At 43.8% G+C, this 20,220-nt stretch overlaps 1 protein-coding gene across 5 annotated transcripts in view; it reads right to left on the bottom strand.

The window, feature by feature from the left end:
* The window catches only part of STIM1 (stromal interaction molecule 1), a 192,224-nt gene that overhangs the window by 54,769 nt on the left and 117,235 nt on the right, over positions 1–20,220 (bottom strand). The window lies entirely within an intron of this gene.

Raw genomic sequence — 20,220 nt, 5'->3', positions numbered from 1 at the left:
CACACCTATTTTATAAACGAGAACAGTAATACTCTAAGATAATGCAACCTGCCCCAAATCACATTGAATTTAGAGAGATTAAATTACTTGTTATGATGGTTTTAAAATGTGTCCACAATTCTATGACAATCCTCCCACAAAAGGTGAATTCCCCTCCCCCTGAATATAGGCTGACATGAGTGACTCATCTTCTAACACACAGAATGTGGCAACAGTGATGTTGAAGGACTCCAAGGCTAGGTGAGAAAAGGCAATACAGAGTCCACCTGCCTCTCTCCCTTTTGGGACACATGCCTTGAGAGCCCTGAACAACATATATGAAGCCTGGCTACCCAAAAGCCACCATTCTGGAGAGATCATGTGGAAAGACTATATAGAAATAGAGAGAGATGTCTGAGCAGCCCCAGCTGTTTGTCTCCCCAGCGCAGGAGTCAGACATGTGAGTGACTGAGATTTCAGGTGATTCCAGCCCCCAGCTTCTGAGTCACTGCATCTGATCTCAAGTGGACACAGATGAGCTGTCCCTGCTGAGCCATGCCCTGGTTGCAGGTAAATGACAAAAGAAATGTTGTTGCTGTTTTAAGCCACTGAGTTTTGGGGAAGTTTGTTATACAGCATTAGATAACTCAAACATTTCCTCAAGGTTACAGCTGATAAGTGATGGATTTGTATTCCAACCCAAGATATCTGACTTTATTGTCCAAATTTTTCCCCAGCACTGTAGATGCTGTCCTTTAATTATTGGTATTTCTTTTCATAATATACTCTTACAAGAAAAAAGAAAAGCAAAAGAAATCAAAGCTTTTAGAAATTTTTTTAGATTTTATTTATTTATTTGAGATAGAGAAAGAGGAAGAGAGAGCACACGCGCGCACAAGCAGGGGGAGCAACAGGCAGAGGGAGAGGGAGAAGCAGGGTCCCCACTGAGCAGAAAACCTGATGCAGATGGGGCGCCTGGGTGGCTCAGTCAGTTAAGCGGTTAAGCGTCTGCCTTCAGCTCAGGTCATGATCCCAGGGTCCTGGGATCGAGCCCAGCGTCGGGCTCCCTGCTCCACCGCGGCGAGTCTGCTTCTCCCTCTCCCTCTGCTTGCTGCTCCCCCTGCTTGTGCTCTCTCTCTCTCTGTGTCAAATAAATAAATAAAATCTTTAAAAAAAAAAAAAAAGGAAGAAAGAAAGCCTGATGCAGGGCTCGATCCCAGGACCCTGGGATCATGACCTGAGCCGAAGGCAGACGCTTAACCAACTGAGCCAACCAGGCATCCTGAGAAAATTTATTTTTTTTAATATTTTATTTATTTATTTGACAGACAGCGAGAGAGGGAACACAAGCAAGGGGAGTGGGAGAGGGAGAAGAAGGCTTCCCGCGGAGCAGGGAGCCCGATGCGGGGCTCAATCCCAGGACCCTGGGATCATGACCTGAGCCGAAGGCAGACGCTTAACGACTGAGCCATCCAGGCGCCCCTTTACTGGTATTTTTTATTTGATGTGACTTTGTCATCACACATTCCTTTAGTATTTGAACATATTTATAATGGCTACTTTTAAGTCTTTCTCTATTAAATCTGAAACTTGGTTACTCTCACGGTTTCCTTTGCCAAGAGTAGTGGTATTCATGGTCTGTCATTTTAGAGAAGTCAAGGAAGGTCTCATTAAGAAGGTAACTTTCAAGCATATATCTGAAGGAGATGTTAGAAGGGCAAGCAGAATAACTGGGAGAAGAGCATCTGAAGCATAGGGAATGGCAAATGCAAAGGCCCTGAGGCAAGAACATGCTCAGTATGTTCAAGGAATAGCAAGGGGGCCAGTATGGCTGAAGAGAAATGAGAGGCAGTGACTAGTGGGACATGAACTAGGGAAGAAGCAGGGGTCCAGATCATAAGCCCTTGTAGACCATTATAAGGACTTGGACTTCGACTCTGAGAGGGAAGTTGTTGGAGGAATTTGACAGAGATGCAACGTGATCACATATATATATATATATATATATATATATATATATATATATATACACACACATATACATACATATATATATAAAATATGTATGTATATACACACACACACATACATATATGTACTAAGATTTATTTATTTATTCCAGAGAGAGAGAGAGAGCACGCACACACACGAGTGGGGGGGCGGGGGCAGAAGGTGAGGGAGAGAATCTCAAGCAGACTCCCTGCTGAGCATGGAGCCCAACTCGGGGCTCAATCCCACAACCATGAGATCACCATATGAGCCAAAACCAAGAGTCCGATGCTTAACCAACTGCACCATCCACATGCCCCTACATTTGTATTTTTTTTTAATGACTGTTCTAATGGGTATTAACAAGGGCACGTGTGGTAATGAGCACTGGGCGTTAAACACAACTAATGAATCGTTGAACACTACATCAAAAACTAATGATGCACTAAATGTTTGGCTAATTGAACATAATAAAAAAATAAAGATTAAATTAAAAAAATAAAAAACTGTTCTAAATGCTGTGTGGGAGAGCAGACTATAGGAGGGCAAGGGCGGGTGCAGGGGAACCAGTCAAGTGGCTACTACAATAATCTAGCTTGAAATGAGGTAGTAGTGTGGACATAATGAAAAGTTGTCAGGATTTGCAGATATTTTAAAGAGATCAAATCTGTAACCCTCAGATTACAGATATAGGTATGCCCTGTGTTGCCCCTCTTGGGCTCTAACCCAGACCCTCTTAACCTAAGACTAGAGAAACACACATCATATGCAGGCCTTAGGAGCAGAAATGCCAAAATCTCCAAGAGAGGGGATTTTCTGCCATTCCCAGCTAGCTTTAGGAAACCATCTGATGACATATACCAGCTGCTTATCAGGAACCAATAAGAAATAGACTGCTTTTTACAGCCAAGTCTGATCACTGAGGTATAAAGAGGACAGAGAAGCTCATGGGAAGAAAGTACAAGGAGGACCTGCACGGGGCTCACATACAGGCTCCATCGGTGCCCCACAAACCATGCAAAGAAGGAGTGGGATCAGAAAACAAGGCCAGCAAGAAGATGGTGCCAAATGAGGAATGTGGGCTGACAGAAGCTCTACCTGAAGGAAGGGCCTGAAGCTGAAGGGAACCTCTTTAGAGAACAAAGACATGGGATGCACCAATCAGACCTTAAGAGAAGGAAAGGCAGGATACTATAAATAGAAAGAGTGCACAACCTATAGAAACAGACCCCTTCCTTCCTGTGTGACTTTTGGGCAAGTGATTTGGCCTCTCTGACCCAGTTTCCCTATCAGAACGAGAACTAGGCATCCCTCTCATCTAAGCGTGCTAAGGAGTAAATGAGACGTGCTTGCAGAAGTCACAAGGTGCCTTTGCACCTATCTTGTAAGGGCCCACAGAGCATTTTCTAAATGGAACCCATATTTAAAAATCAGATTTCAAATCAAGAAAGTCCAGCTTTTCAGGCTATCTTTATTTTTTTTAAGATTTTATTTTTAAGTAATCTCTAGACCCAACATGAACTCACAACCCCGAGATCAAGAGTCCCATGCTCCACCGAATGAGCCAGCCAGGCACCCCCAGGCTATCTTAAAAAAAAAAAAACTAAAGATCTAGACACTGAACTCCTAGATCTTAAGGGCTTAAGGGCTGCAATTCAACTGGAAGGGAAATGGTGGCTCAGGGGCTTGTCAAGAGCTGGTGTCGGCATGGCAAGCTCATTATTTTTTATTTTTTATTTATTTATTTTTTTTTTAAAGAATGAGAGAGAGAGAGAGCACATGAGAGGGGAGAAGGTCAGAGGGAGAAGCAGACTCCCTGCCGAGCAGGGAGCCCGATGCGGGACTCGATCCCGGGACTCCAGGATCATGACCTGAGCCGAAGGCAGTGGCTTAACCAACTGAGCCACCCAGGCGCCCGAGCTCATTATTTTTATATAGGTTGTCCATTACAAATTAACTTCAAAATGCAACCTTTTCTGAAGATGTTTTTTATTCACATTTTACTTAAAGCTAAGAAAAAAAAATCAATTGTCCATATCAAAGGACATGATGTACACGTTGTCATCTGGAGCCACTTGGTGGGTGGGGGGTTGGTGCTGGCTGAGGTCAGGAGGCCTCCACCCTCACCCCCAGGGCACTACTCCTGGCTTTGCACAAGGACCGGCAACAATGTGCCAGAGCTGAGCACCAGCTGCCCCCTTCCGAAGAGGCATGTGCTCTCTGGTCTGGGAGCAGAGAGCTTGTGATTCCTGATGCACACAGAAGCACTCTGTTAACGTTGTAAAGCACAACTCAAATGTTAGTTGTCATTATTGGCAGGCGGGTGAGATAAGGAAGGATATGAGAGCAAGAGAAAAAGCTTCTTCGTCAAAGGTGGCTCTTCTGGGCCGTTTATACCCTCACCACTGTTACTATCTCCCCTGCCAAACCATATAGGCTTTCATGGAGGTCCCAATGATCCAGCCATAAACACAGCAGACAAGAATGCTGCACCGAACTTGAACTCTGACGTCCCATGTACCTGAGGTAGGCTCTGCCACATATCTCTCTGAACTCTGCCCCACATCCAACTAATAGCTAAGGTCTGATTTAAGACAAAGTTTAAAAGCAACAAAAAGCAAAACGCAAACCAAACCAAAGAGGCGACTTTTGGCTCCCACAACAAAGATTTACTATTTCAGACTGAGAACAAGTAGCTCTTCTCTCAGGAAGGTCTAAGAAGGCTCCCTAAACGTCTCGCCTTACCATGGGGGAATGCAGCACTGGCTAGAGCCACAGCTCAAGAGCTCCCCGAAGAGCCGGGACCAGCTGTCACGAGGTATGTTTAGCTCTATGAGCTCAGAAAAGTGATCTCCCTGGCGGTGGCGCAAAGAATGCAACCCCACCCCCACCCCAAGTGAAGCAGTAGTGAGGAGATGTGGGTGAGAACATATGGACCGGAAACAGCTCTCTAGAGCCCCCAACAAAACAGGCGCAGCCTGTTGCATTTTGAAGTTGCAAAATGTTGCATTTTGAAGTTAATTTGTAATGGACAACCCATATAAAAATAATGAGCTTGCCACGCTGACACTAGCTCTTGACAAGCCCCTGAGCCACCACTTCCCTTCCAATTGAATTGCAGCCCTTAAGCCCTTAAGATCTAGGAGTTCAGTGTCTAGATCTTTAGATTTTTTTTTTTTTTAAGATAGCCTGGGGGTGCCTGGCTGGCTCATTCGGTGGAGCATGGGACTCTTGATCTCGGGGTTGTGAGTTCATGTTGGGTGTAGAGATTACGTAAAATAAAAATAAAATCTTAAAAAATTAAAAAAAAATAAAGATAGCCTGAAAAGCTGGACTTTCTTGATATGAAATCTGATTTTTAAATATGGGTTCCATTTAGAAAATGCTCTGTAGGCCCTTAAAAGCTTCAGCGGTGAACAGAATTCACAGATGGGAAGCTGGAAGAGGAGGAGCGCACCTTCGGGTGCAGGGATCCGGGCAGAGCTCCTGGCTATCTCCTTAGAACCAATTACTCCTCCCTCCCATTTCCAACTGTGTTCCCAACTGCTCACCTTCCACGTCTCCCAAACCAACCCACAGCACCTCCACTCCCACTTGGCCCCCTCCTCACACATACACACTCTTTAGAACCCACAAGATACGTGTCCCAGATCTAAGACGCTTCCCAACTCTTGTGCACCTCTTTGACATCTAACAAGGACCCACATTGTAGCTACAATAGCTCTAAATGCCATCTGTACAAAGTGCTGGGACTTGGATGTCTCATAGGTGAAGTATCTGTCCCCAGTGAGATCAGAAGCTATTGCTGAGGGCACAGAGAGGATGGTCATTTCTCACTCACCTTTGTACATCTAGTCCCACTTCTGCCAGTCCATCTACCACATTAGTCACCAGAATGACCTTTCTAAAGTACAAATCTGTAAACTATACCAATGCACCTACTTAAAGTCTCATGGCTCCTCATTACCTACAGAATAATGCCCTAGCTTCTTGGCCTCATATTCAAGGCCATTTACAATCTGGTCATAGACTAACTTTCCAGGCAGCCATTTTCCCTCCTTACCAGACACCTATAGTCCAGACCAGGGGCCAAGAAACTATGGCCATGGGCCAAATCCAACTTGCTGCTTCTTTTTATAAATAAAGCTTTACTGAAGCATAGCCACAGTCATTCATTTAGGCACTGCCTATAGCTGCTTTCATGTTACAAAGGCAGAGTTGAGTTGTTGTAACAGAGATTACATAGCCAACAAAGCCTAAGAGATTGACTATATGGCCCTTTATAGAAAATGTTTGGGGCGCCTGGGTGGCTCACTTGGTTAAGCATCTGCCTTTGGCTCAGGTCATGATCCCAGGGTCCTGGGATCAAGCCCCACATCAGGCTCCCCCTCTGTCTGCCTCTCCCCCAACTGGTGCTCTCTCTCTGTCTCTCTCTCTCTCAAATAAATAAATAAAATCTTAAAAAAAAATTTTTTTTTAAAGAAAAGTAAATGTTTGCCAACATTTGCTCTATATACATCAAGCCACTCAGGCTCCTTGAACAAACGATGCTCGTTATACCTCTAAGTGTTTATACAATGTGTTCCATTTAAAATGTTTTCTCCTTCTCTTTATCTGCTAGAGAAAAAGTCACTGCCTCTGTGAAGTTTTCCAGACCTCTCCCAAGCAACTTAATTGCCCTATTCCATTTATTCTCTTAGTTCTCAGGGTATACATCTATGACAGTACAGTATAATTACTATTGCATCACTACCCCCTTACTATCCCTAAGCAACTCAAATATAGAAACCATATTTTATTTGTCATTTATCTCTAACCTGTGTCTTACAAATTCTCTGGAACACCTAAACGAATAATTAATTTAGCTCCTTTAAGCCCACCTCCAAGCACAGGTCTGGCACAGAGCAGGGTATGTGGTTATTAAATAACTGAATGAATGTCTCTCACCCTACAACACCCAGCAGGGTGCTTAGCTTTACCATATCTAGTCAATGCATCTTATCTCCCCTACACAAAAGGAAGAAAAAGGTCCCCAAATTGTCAGCCAATGTAAAGTAAAAATATTCAGCTAGGGGCCAGGCAGTTACACTGGCTTGGATTTGGTGTAGCATGATGGTTTAGAGCCTGATTCTGGAGCCAGGCTGCCTGGGTTTGAATCCCGGTTCTAGCACTTACTTTCAGTGTATCATGCACATCGTTTCTAAAATGGAGATAACAGTAGTACAAAACTTCATAATACCCTCATGTTGAGGGTATTCATGAAGTACTTAGAATAGTGCCTGGCACAAAATAAGCTCCCCTGTGTGTGTGAGTGAAGCTCTCCTAAATATGAATATATTTCATGTATTGTATGAAGAATATAAAGATACTAAGAATGTGCAGTCCTGGAGCTCACTATTACAGCAATGCTGATCTCTCATATGTAAAGAAGACCCACAGGGGAGGTAAAAGATAGGTATTTCCTAAGTGCTTGCTATATAAGGCCATGTGCCAAGAGCTCCGCAATAGAGATAATTAAGACAAGGCACTTGTAATCTACTGACCTTGAAGGTCTGTTCTGTCTTCCTCTATGATTCTTACTTTCAAAAAAGTGTTAACTCCATGAAATAAGTCAATCAGAGAAAGACATGTATCACATGACCTCACTGATATGAGGAATTCTTAATCTCAGGAAAGAAACTGAGTGTTACTGGAGTGGTTGGGGGTGGGAGGGATGGGGTGGCTGGGGTGATAGACATTGGGGAGGGTATGTGCTACGGTGAGCGCTGTGAATTGTGCAAGACTGTTGAATCACAGTACTGTACTTCTGAAACAAATAACGCAACATATTTTAAGAAAAAAGAAAAAGAAGAAGATAACAGGAGCGGAAGAAAAGGGGAGTATGTCAGAGGGGGAGACGAACCATGAGAGATGATGGACTCTGAAAAACAAACTGAGGGTTCTAGAGGGGAGGGGGGGAGGGGGATGGGTTAGCCTGGTGATGGGTATTGAGGAGGGCACGTTCTGCATGGAGCACTGGGTGTTATGAACAAACAATGAATCATGGAACACTGCACCAAAAACTAATATATGGTGATTAACATAACAATAAAAAAATTAAAAAAAAAAAAGTGTTCACTCCAATTAAAACCAAAATTTCACAACCTTATGCAGCACCCTACCTGACTTCAACTGCCACTTCCTCCCATCTCCTGTGATAATGAATTACTTGAAAATCTCTGAAAGCACCAAGCTCTTCACCAGTCTAACGTCTTTGCATATGCTATTCCCTCACCCAAACACTCTACTTCTTCTCCTGGTCATTCTAGTCATCTCTTCAGACCCAAATTACATGTCAGCCACTCTATGCATGGGTAAAACTAACAGGTCTTCCTCTTCTGTGACTCCATCACAGCATTCACTCATCCTCCCATAATATCCTCACCCGTTGACATGGCTATTTCCACCACTAGAGGTACTTCTTCCAAGGCAGCAACCATGCCCTCCTGCCTTCCCTTTTCTTCCTATATATCCAGCACCTAGCACCCAGTACCCAGCACATACGCAGGTACAGAGAATCCCTCTGAGATCGAGTCCTTGTCATGGAATCATCCTTGAGATGTTGTCAGACCATGACACTGGGCACATGACAGAGATCAAATCCTAAAGGTAGCATCTCAAGTTCCAGCCTTCTAGGTAACTGGCCAGAATGGCAAAGACTGGGAAACTCTGACATCTCTTGTCTTTCAAACTTTCAGGACCAAAGTATACAAGCTAGCCAAGGACTACTGGCTGGAGAATCTTTGTCTTAGGAAAAGAGGATAGAAATAGGTCACTAATTTCAAAATATTTCTCCAGAGAAAAGGGATCATCTTCTTAATTGGGGTCAATACTGCCACCTCTTTCAGAGAATGAATACACAGCACTAGACAGAATGCGTTGTGGGTAAGGATGTTTTAGAAAATTGATGAATTAGAGGGGACTTCTGGCTTGATAGCAGGAGAATCTCCATGGATCCACTACCCAGTGAAACTGGCAAAATTATTTTTTTTAAAGCAATCGTTTAAAGTTTCTGGAAATGGTCCTAGAGCATACAGCAAATGAAGAAACATTTGCCCAAGAATATCTACTAAAACTCAGTAAGAACTGTGAGAGTCTGTAGTACCTGAATTAACACCTGCTCCCTCTCTCTCTCCCCACTTCCAAATCAGTAAGACAGGAGCTCCACTCCAGACTGGTGCCGCCAAGAACACTGGGTTCTCTGATCCCAAGCTCCCAGCTGGAGGGCTATCTGCCTGAGAGGAGCAGGATATCAGCATTTCTCATGCTGCCTCCAGTTACTCTTGCTTAGGCTAAGTTCTAGGTGAGTCCAGCCAAGAAACGGGCCTCCCTTCTTCCACCCAGCCCCCACTTATGAAGCAGGGACTTCACCTTGGACACAAAGCCACTGAGGATCCTGGGGCCCTGATTGCCATTGCCCTGGCTTATAAGACAGCAATTATACTCTGGGAGAGGCAAGGCAAGACAGCCTGAAGCTACTGCCACACCTCCACTGAGTGCTCAGCTCCTAAAGTGGGGTATCACTCAAAGAGAAGTACATCATGATCCCCACCTCCAGCTGCAGAACCATGGCTCAGAGATTTTGCCTGGGGTGGAGAGAAGGCTTTACACAGAGTTTCTAACCTCTTCCTAAAGGAAATTATTTTATTTACAACAGAATGTGAAGGAGTTCAAGACCAAGGGCATTCTCAGAAACAGTGAGGGTAGTGGTAAAAGGCATTTAGGAGGAGACTGATGGATTCATTAGAGATAGAGGTTAACTGTAGGCTGAAGAATTTGCTGATAAGAACCGGAGAAAGAGCTAGGAAGAGCACCCCTGGGGTAAGAACAAACCTCAAACACTTATCTCAGGAACTATTCTTTCAGAGGAGCCCCAATATGACTGGATCCGTCTGTGGAGCAAAGTTATGTCCCAGCGCACATTGAAAACAATAGAATAATCAGACGACAACTAAGCTTAACATCTAAATGTGGCCAGGAAAAAAGAGTCAATGAGGGCCCTACTCAAACCAATGTCATCCAAAGGTGACTGTGGACATATCCAAAGCTTTACCCTCTGAGGAGCAACATGAGAGACTTCATACCATAGGGGATGGATGGGAATGGACCACTAATAAGATCTTGCCAGCCACCAAACAAATAAACAAGCAAATAATAATAAGCCCCAGAGGGGGCTGAACCAATTCCCAGAGTTGCTACAATATACTATCAGAAACATCCAGTTCCCAACAAAAATATACAAGGCATACAGATTAAGAGGCAAATATGACCCATACAGCAGAAAAAAACACAAGCAAAGGAAACCGTGAGAGTAACCAAGTTTCAGATTTAATAGAAAAAGACTTAAAAGTAGCCATTATAAATATGTTCAAATATTAAAGGAATGTGTGATGACAAAGTCATATCAAATAAAAAATATCAATAAAGGGGCGCCTGGGCGGCTCAGTTGTTAAGTGTCTGCCTTCGGCTCAGGTCATGATCCCAGGGTCCTGGGATCAAGCCCCTCATCAGGCTCCCTGCTCAGCGGGAAGCCTGCTTCTCCCTCTCCCACTCCCCCTGCTTGTGTTCCCTCCCTCACTGTGCCTCTCTCTGTCAAATAAAAAAAAAAATCAATAAATATAAATTACCAAAAAGAACCAAATGGATGTTGTGAAATTGAAAAGTACAATAACTAAAATGAAAATTATAGGACAGAGGCTCAAACAGGAGAGCTGAACCAGCAGAAGACAGAGTTGGCAAACCTGAAGAGAAACTAAAAGAGATTACACAATCCCAAAAACAGAGAGAAAAAAGAATGAAGGAAAATGAATCGTCTCAGAGAAATGTGGCACACCATTAAACACATATGCATAATGTGGGAATCAAAAAAAGACAATAAAGAGAAAGGAACAGAAAAATATATCCAAAGAAACAATGGCTGGGAAATTCCCAACTTTATTCAAAAACATTATTTAGAAAGCTCAACAGACTCCAAAGAGGATAGGATAAATGCAAAAGGATCCAGAGGCACATCATAGAAAATACTGAAAGCCAAAAGCAAGAAGAAAATCTTGAAAGCAACAAAAGAAAAATGATTTGTCACATACAAAGTAATCTCAATAAAATTAAAACAGTTACCTTCTCATCAAAAACAATGGATGCCAAAGGCAGGGGGATGACATGTTCAAAGTGCTAAAAGAAAGGACTGTCAACCAAGAATCTTATATCCAGCAAAACTATCTTTCAAAGGTGAAGGCAAAATAAAGAGACTTCCAGATAAACGAACACTGAGAAAATCCATTGCTAGCTGACACACCTTACAAAAAACACTAAAGGGAGTTCTCAAAGCTAGTAAATGACCCTAGATAGTCATTTGAATCCACATGAAAAAATAAACCTGCTCCTTTTTAAATAGATTCACTCATTCACTTAACAATATTTACTGAATGCCAACACTGAGCCAAGCACTATTCTAGATGGCTAGGGATTTAGCAGTGAATAAGACAGATACCTTGCCCTTATGGATATTCCAGATAATAAATAATAATCAATGATTAAATGACAGAATCCAGAAGGTGACTGAGTCCTTAAAAGCAAAACAAACACACCAAAAAGAAGTGATATGTAATGAAGGTCTGTGCCAGAAATGGGGTAGAGGTAACAGAATTCATTACTAAATATGGTGGTCTGGGAAAGATCTCATCGATAAGGAGAAGTCTGAGAAAAGAAAAAAAGATTTGGGAACATGAGGGAATTATCAAAGCAGATATCTGGGAGAAGACTATCCTAGGCAGAGGTAAGAGCTAGTACCAAGGCCCAAAGACAGAAACAAGATGTGTTTGCAGACCAGCAAGCAGTGTGACTGGAGTGAAAAGACCCAGAGAGACTTAGGATCTATAATCTATAGGGAGATGGTAATGATAAGGTAGAGCCAGATCACAAAGGGCCTTCCTGACTCTTGTGGTGACTCTGGCTTTCGCCCTAAAAGAAAAATGAAGCTATTACAGGGTTTTGAGCAGAGGAGTGAAATGATCTGGTTTACATTTTTTCTGTTAAGCTCTCTAGCTACTACACTGAAAACAGACTGTAGACATGGTGATCTGTGAGCAGGGCAACTGCACCTCAGTGCCCGTAGGGGAGTGGTGGTGAGAAATGATTAGATTTGGGACGTTTTGAAGGTAGAACCCACTGGATTTATCAGTGGATGTGGGGTGTGAGAGGAAATACGGATGATTCAGAGTATTTTGGGCCCAGGCAACAGAAATAATGGAGTTGCCTTCAACTGAGATAAGGAAGCTGTGAGTAGAGCAGGTTTTGGATGAGGTGATACTCAGAATCCAGTGTGAAGTATGTTAAGCTTCCGATGCCTTTAAAATTCTTAGAAGAAAACACAAGGGTAAATCTCCATGACGCTGGATTTGACAATGGATTCTTAGATAGGACATCAAAAGCCTGAGGAGCAACAAATATAAATAAATAAACTGGACTTTATCAAAATTAAAAACTTCTGTGCTTCAGAGGTCACTATCAAAAAAGTGAAAGGTGAACCTACAGAATGGGAGAAAATATTTGCAACTGACATACCTGATAAGGGACTTGTACCTAAGATATATAAATAACGTTAACAACTCATAGTAAAAAGACAAACAGCCCAATTAAAAAAAAAACAAAGGATATGAATAAAGCATTTCTTCAAAGAAGATATACAAATGGTCAATAACCACATGAAACGATGTTTGACATTCTTAGTCACGCAAATCAAAACCATAATGAAATATTATTTCACATCCACAGGAATGGCTGTGATAAAAAAAAATTAGATAATAACAAGTGTCGGTGGGGATTTGGAGAAATTGGAATACTCATTCATTGCTGGCACAAATGTAAAATGGTTCAGCCACTTTGAAGAACAGTCTGACAGTTCCTCAAACAGGTAAACACAGAGTTACCATATGACCCAGTAATTACACTCCTAGGTATATACTAAAGAGAAGTAAAAACATATGTCCACCAAAACTTGTACATCTATATATAGCAGCATTATTCATAATAGCCAAAAGGTAAAAACATACTAAATGTCCATCAACTGATGAGGTAAAAAGCAAAATGTAGTGTGTCCATACAATAGAATATTCTTCAGCCATAAAACGGAGTGAAGTTCTGACATGCTACCACGTAGATGAACCCTGAAAACCTTATGCTAGGTGAAATAAGCCAGGCACAAAGGACCACATATTGGGGTGCCTGGGTGGCTCAGTCAGTTGAGCATCTGCCTTCAGCTCAAGTCATGACCCAAGGGTCTTGGGATAGAGTCCCACATTGCATCATGCTCTCTGCTCAGTGGGGAGCCTGCTTCTCCCTCTCCCTCTGCCTGCAGCTCTGCCTACTTGTGCTCTCTCTCTGTTGAATAAATAAATTTTTTTTAAATCTTAAAAAAAAAAGACCACATATTATGTGATTCCATTTGTAGGAAATGTCCAGTATAGGCAAAATCTATAAATACAGAAAGTAGATTAGCAGTTGCTCAGGGCTGTGAGGAAGAGGCAGATAGGGGAACAACAGCCAATGTGTATGGGGTTTCTCTTTGAGGTGATGAAAAGTTTCTAAAATTAACTATGGTGGGCGCCTGGGTGGCTCAGTTGGTTAAGCGACTGCTTTCAGCGCAGATCATGATCCCAGAGTCCCAGCATCGAGTCCTGCATCGGGTTCCCTGCTCAGCAGGGAGTCTGCTTCTCCCTTGGACTCTCCCACGTCTCGTGCTCTCTCTCTCTCACTCTCTTTCTCTCTCTCTCAAATAAATAAAATCTTTTAAAAAATAAAATAAAAATAAAATTAACTATGGTAATGGCTGCACATATATGCGAATGTACTCATAACCATGGAATTATATGCTTTAAATGGGTTTAATTATATGGTATGTGCATTTTATCTCAATAAAGCTGTTTTTAAAAAATTGATGGGTCAGACCAGGGGCCAGGCAAATGTTTTTTTGTAAAGGATCAGGCAGTAAATATTTTAAGCTTGGTAGACCATACACTCTCTGTTACAACTACTCAATTCTGCTCTTCTTGTGTGAAAACAGCCATCAACAATATGTAAATGAGTAAGAGTGGCTCTTGTACCAATAAAACTTTGTATTTATGGAGGCTGAAATTTGAATTTATGGAAATTTCACATGCCATAAAACTCTTCTTTGCATTTCTCCAACTATTTAAAAATGCAAAAGCTAGTCTTAGTTTATAGACTGTAGGTGTATTTAGTCAAGCGGTCAGCAAACTATGTAAAGGAAGGGGGTGATAGTTTGCTGACCCCTTGACTAAACACACCTACTCCTCCCTCTGTGACAGCTTCAAGTATTAAGGAACTCTCTCTCCCTTACAATCCCCATAACAAGAGTCAACTTTGATTCCCCTCTCAGTTTTTTCCCCCATACTACCGTCTCTACGCATGGCTTTCCAAGACTCTGGGACATGCAATTCCAGCCAAGCACTTCATAGCAGGTAAACCTCCTGGACTCCATTTCCAAAATAGAACACTTGGCAAAAGAGTTGAGGGCTCACCATGTGTTCCTTTCAAATGCCACTCACCTTGAGGTGGTGAGGGGACAAGGGAAAAGGCTTGGGAACAGAGAATATAAAAGAGTAAGACAGGGGCGCTTGGCTGGCTCAACTGGTAGAGAATGCGACTCGATCTTGGGGTGGTGAATTCAAGCCCCACATTGGGCAAAGAACTTACTTTAAAAAAAAAAAAAAGAGTAAGACAAACTCAAGTTCATCTTTAACAACCTTCAGGCTCCTAATCACTATAAGAGGGAGAATTTAGGCATATATGTCAAAGAGCAATACCAAATAACTATCCTTAAGAACAAAATGTATTAGTGTGTCATAGTACCACAGAGAAGGAAGAAGGAGTAGTGAAGACATTAGGGGTTCTAGAAGCCTTTACTAAGAGGCATTTATTTATTCATTTGCCCAGCGAGCCATTTAAATGAGCAACACTATGTGACATGCCCTGTGCTGGGATCCAAGAACACAGAGATTAGTCAAACATATTTAAAGCACCAAGGTGAGGGGCGCCTGGGTGGCTTAGTCGGTGAAGCGTCTGCCTTTGGCTCAGGTCATCATCCCAGGATCCTGAGATCAAGCCCCACATCGAGCCCTACATCAGGCTCCCTGCCTGCTTCTCCCTCTCCCTCTACCCCTCCCCCTGCTCGTGCTCTCTCTTGCTATTTCTCTCTCTCACATAAATAAATAAAATCTTAAAGAAGGAAGGAAGGAAGCGAGAGAGGGAGAGAGAGGGAGGGAGGGAAGGACAGACCGACCAAGGTGAGACAGATAGAGAGAGTCAATCCTTAAAGGCAAGAACCACTGTTCTATGTGGAGGTTACGGCTGAATCTGTCCTCAATCCCAAGGACAGAGCCCAGAAACTCTCTCTCCAATCCTTCCAAACCCACACTGCCTCAGATCCACAGAGTTTTCCACTTTAAACTAATCGGGGAGCTTGCTCACCCCCCAGAGACATCGGGAGCCTTGTGAAGTGATACAGAGGACAAATCTCACAGATACAGCCTCGAATCCCATCTCTGCCACTTACTCACAAGGTCACTGTTGGCCTGTAAAATGCACACAACCTCACAGTGACGATGTGGAGAAAATGAGATAATGTAAGGCACAGTCCCTCACAGTGCCTATGTGTAGAAGGTGCTTCAGAAATGTTTGACTCTTGGGGCACCTGGGTGGCTCAGTTGGTTAAACCGCTGCCTTCAGCTCGGGTCATGATCCCAGGGTCCTGGGATCGAGCCCCACATCGGGCTCCCTGCTCATGTGGGAGGCCTGCTTCTGCCTCTGCCTGCCGCTCCCCCTGCTTGTGCTCTCTCCCTCTCTCTCTCTGTCGCTGTCTCTCTCTGTGTCAAATAAATAAATAAAATCTTAAAAAAAAAAAAAAGAAAAAGAAATGTTTGACTCTTTTGAACCCAGCTCCCCTGGCAGGAGGGCTCATACTGTGCAGAACGGTGTGTCCTGAGTGAACCAGCCCCCGGCCTCTGAGTCCCAGAGACTTCTAATCTTAGCTCCCGCTCCTCAAGATGCCAGGTGGCTAGATGAAAGATGGGCGAGTCAGCGCCACACTGCTGAGCACACACCTACCTGACCTACACCTGCGAGGGCCTGGCATTGCGGGGCACCGAGCAGAGAGAGAAGAAGCTGGATAGCAACACTACTAATGACATTTTCATGCAGCATTATGAGTCACAAAGGATTCTTACCATCCATTATCTTACTGGAACCACATACTGCCTATCAAAGAAAACCCTATCTTATAAAGAAACTATTCCCTAGACACCTTCCCAGTTGATGTCTCCCAAACTTGCCATATTTTTGCCTCCTGCCTTTACTCATGATCCTTTTTCCTGGGATGCTCCTCCTTCTTCTTTTCATCAGTAAACCTTGCTCATCTTTTAAAAACCAAGTTTCAGTTTCACCTGCTCTGCAAAGCCCGCTCCTGACACCCTGTCAGTCAGAATGGGAGCTATCTCTGCTTACAATCCTTCTAGTTTATCATCTTTGGGATAAAATCCAAGTTCCTCAGTATGGCAAGAATCTGGCTAATGCCTGTCATTCCCACCTCATCTCATCTCCAACCTCTCCCTCCCTGTCCCATTGTTACAATCTATGCTCAAGTTAAAAGAACCACTGACCTCACACATCACACTCATTCCTTCACTGGCTATACCCTTCCCACCTCTGTCCCCAGGTTAACTCTTCTGCATCTCTCAAAATTCATCTCAGGGATCACCTCGTCTGGGCTGTGTTTCCTGGCACCCTAGGATAAGTCCAATTTTCTCCTCTTAAAATTCCAGAGTATGCAGTACTAACCTGTCATCACAACACCTATTAGGACATGATCTTCCGCCTCACTAACATGTGAGCTCCTTGCGGGTAGGAAATTTGTCTTCATTATTAGTCTTTGCATATCCAGTACGGAGCAGACACAAAATATGTCTGGCAAAGGAAGAGAGAAAGAGAGAAAGAAGGAGAGTGCGGGAGAACAGGAGAACAAATAAGGGGAGCGTCACGAATCCTCATGTGGATCAGCCATTACGTCGAGAACCAATTGTTTCCCCCCTCTCATGCTCTCTCTATCTCATTTTCTGTCTCAAATTAAATAAATAAAATCTTAAAAAAAAAAAAAAGAAAGAAAAGAGAAAGAAAACCAATTGTTTCTGGGGCGCCTGGGTGGCTCAGTCGTTGGGCGTCTGCCTTCGGCTCAGGTCATGATCCCAGGGTCCTGGGATCGAGCCCCGCATCGGGCTCCCTGCTCCGCCGGGAAGCCTGCTTCTCCCTCTCCCACTCCCCCTGCTTGTGTTTTCTCTCTCGCTGTGTCTCTCTCAAATAAATAAGTAAAATCTTAAAAAAAAAAAAAAAAGAAAACCAATCGTTTCTAATGCAATGCACATGCACAGAGAGACTTGCATAAATAAACACAAACACCAGTTAGGTCACAGGCAAGGCCTTGGGAGCCAGCCACCGATTTCCCCTTAGACAGGATGATTCGGAAGCTTATACCTGAAGCAGGGCTTTTCTCTCTCTCTCTCTCTCTCTCTGCGGGCTTGACTATTTCTGGCTGCTAGATGACCCACCCTTGCATTCTGCCTACCACCTTGTAGGGTCCAGATCCAGCCCAGATTAATGGCATCTTTGGATTCCTGATTATACTTCTGCCTCTGTTTCCACCGCCAGGTCCTGCATACTATGCTGTTGCCCAACCATTTGCTCTTAACCTTCTCTTTAATTCTTGACCCGGCTTACGGGTTTTCTCTCAACTCCTATGTCCTTGGCTCTGTGTTTCTCCCCTGCCTCCACTTCTTTTCATACACACAGACACATCTAAATACAGAAAGACACATAAAAATACAAAAAGGCGGGGCACCTGGGTGGCTCAGTTGTAAGCATCTGCCCTCCACTCAGGTCATGATCCCAGGGTCCTGAGATCAAGCTCTGCATCGGGCTCCCTGCTCCAAGGGAAGCCTGCTTCTCCCTCTCCCACTCCCTCTGTTTATGTTCCCTCTCTCGCTGTCTCTCTCTCGGTCAAATAATAAAATCTTTTAAAAAAATAGAAAAGAAATTTAAAAAGGCATAAAATGACATACACACACATGCAAAGAAACAAACACAAGGCACATAAATACAACTACACATATAGACACACACACACACACACACACAGAGAAATCTTACAAGTCTACCTAATCCCTGTCATCACAGGATTGCAGTCCAGAACAGACAAAGCAGACTCACCAACAAAGAGGAGGGAAGGAAGACAACAGTCTGTGTGTAGTGAGAAAGAATTTCCCTGTCTGTCAAAGCAAAGCACCGTCTGGGTTTTCCTGGAAACACGAGTAGTCCCATCTGGGGGAGCTGCTGCTTCATCCTGTATCTGGCCAAGGCACTGGGACAGATTGCAAACTAGGCCTACTCCCTCTGATGTGTAGCTCAGCTTGTCTGGCAACTGGTCCCCTGCCCTGAGTGCTGGCTGACAAGGCGTCTTCTGCTACCCCGGCACATGTTAGATTACCTCACCCTTATTCCTCTTGCAACTCCCACAGTCCTGCGCTCACCACCATCACGGCCCTGAAATGTGCTATTGTCACTGCCAGGTCACAGATCTGCCACTCTCACTAGCCTGAGGGCTTATCAACGGCAAAGAGTATCTTATTTTCATCTCTACTTTGCAGATGAGGAAAGGGAGGCTCCAAGTTACTTGGCCTTACCAATCTACATTGCAAAATTTGGATTTGAATTCAGGTCAGCTTAGACTTTTAAAAAGGCAATGTCCAGGGGCGCCTGGGTGGCTCAGTTGGTTGAGCGACTGCCCTCGGCTCAGGTCATGATCCTGGAGTCCCAGGATCGAGTCCCGCATCGGGCTCCCTGCTCAGCGGGGAGTCTGCTTCTCCCTCTGACCTTCCCCCCTCTCATGTACTCTTTCTCTCTCATTCTCTCTCTCAAATAAATAAAATCTTTAAAAAAAAAAAATTAATGAAACCAACCCAAATACTTAAAAAAAAAAAAAAAAAGGCAATGTCCAAATACTTTATTCTAAGGAACTCACAACAGTGTGGGCTGAAGGCATGAGCAAGCCTACAGAACTTCAACTCAATGGGAGTTGGGAGGTGAATGCTACAGCCACCCTATAATTAAGTATTTACAAGAAAAAATGGAGACAGGTCATTCCCTTAGCCTAAGGACCAGGTTTCACCTGAAGAATGATGTCATTCACGGTATCACTCATCTCTGTTCTGTCCAAAAGGCCTGAGCAGACCTCAATCTGTGTTTTGCCTAGATTAGGGCAGGGGGTCAGAATGTTCTACAAAGCAGGAGATAAGATGGTGATTGCACCAGGAGGCTGGCAGGAAGCTAGAAGGTAAAAAACCAGAAGGATGCCTCCAAACTGTAACAATCCTTCAGGTCAAAGAAGAATTACTGTAGCAACAGACATGTCTACATAGAAACCTATGCTGAGGTTGTCTGAAAAACTGCAATTATTTCTTTTCTGCCCTATTTTGCATATAGTAAACCAAAGAAAGAAAAAAAAGGCAAAAGTGCCAGGCTGTCAAAGGTGTTCAAAGAGGAAGGAAGGAAATCTATGTTCAGGATTGGGTCCAGGGACCAACGGGAGAGCGCTGCTTCCCATGGGCCAGCATGGCAGCAGCGGCGGGAATCAGAAGGAGGCCCTGAGCACAGGGTGAAGCCAGGAAAGATAAAACCAGGGCTACTTAGCCAGCTGCCTCTGACATCTCCCCTCCTGGAGCTCCATATAGTAAGTGCCAAGAATTTGATTCAGGGTCCTGGTATGTGGGTGAGAGGGAATTACCACCTGGGTTCTCCCATAAGTTTCTTGCCATCTTAGCTTTTCCATAAGTGACAGCTACAAAAAAGAAGAAGGAAGGAAGGGACGGAGGGAGGGAGGAAGGGAGGGAGGGAGGGAGGGAGGGAAGGAGGGAGGGAGGGAGGTAAAAAAAGAGGAAGGATTCTCCCAAAGAGAATGCCCCAGGGCTCTTCAGTCTGGTGTCCTCAAAAACCATCTATACCTACCCAGAAACAGGGAACCTAGCTCTCAGGTAGCTAACCAGGGATCTCTGCTTCCAGATACCATGGACACACAGACTTGGAAGCCCCTCTGCATATCTGTCAAAGTTAGGAGTGGGGGAAATGGAGATAGAACTCAGCATGGTTTTC

Source organism: Zalophus californianus, chromosome 11 (assembly GCF_009762305.2).
Source record: "Zalophus californianus isolate mZalCal1 chromosome 11, mZalCal1.pri.v2, whole genome shotgun sequence".
Taxonomy (NCBI): Eukaryota; Metazoa; Chordata; class Mammalia; order Carnivora; family Otariidae; genus Zalophus; species Zalophus californianus.
This window is presented reverse-complemented; position numbering and strand designations above follow the sequence as displayed.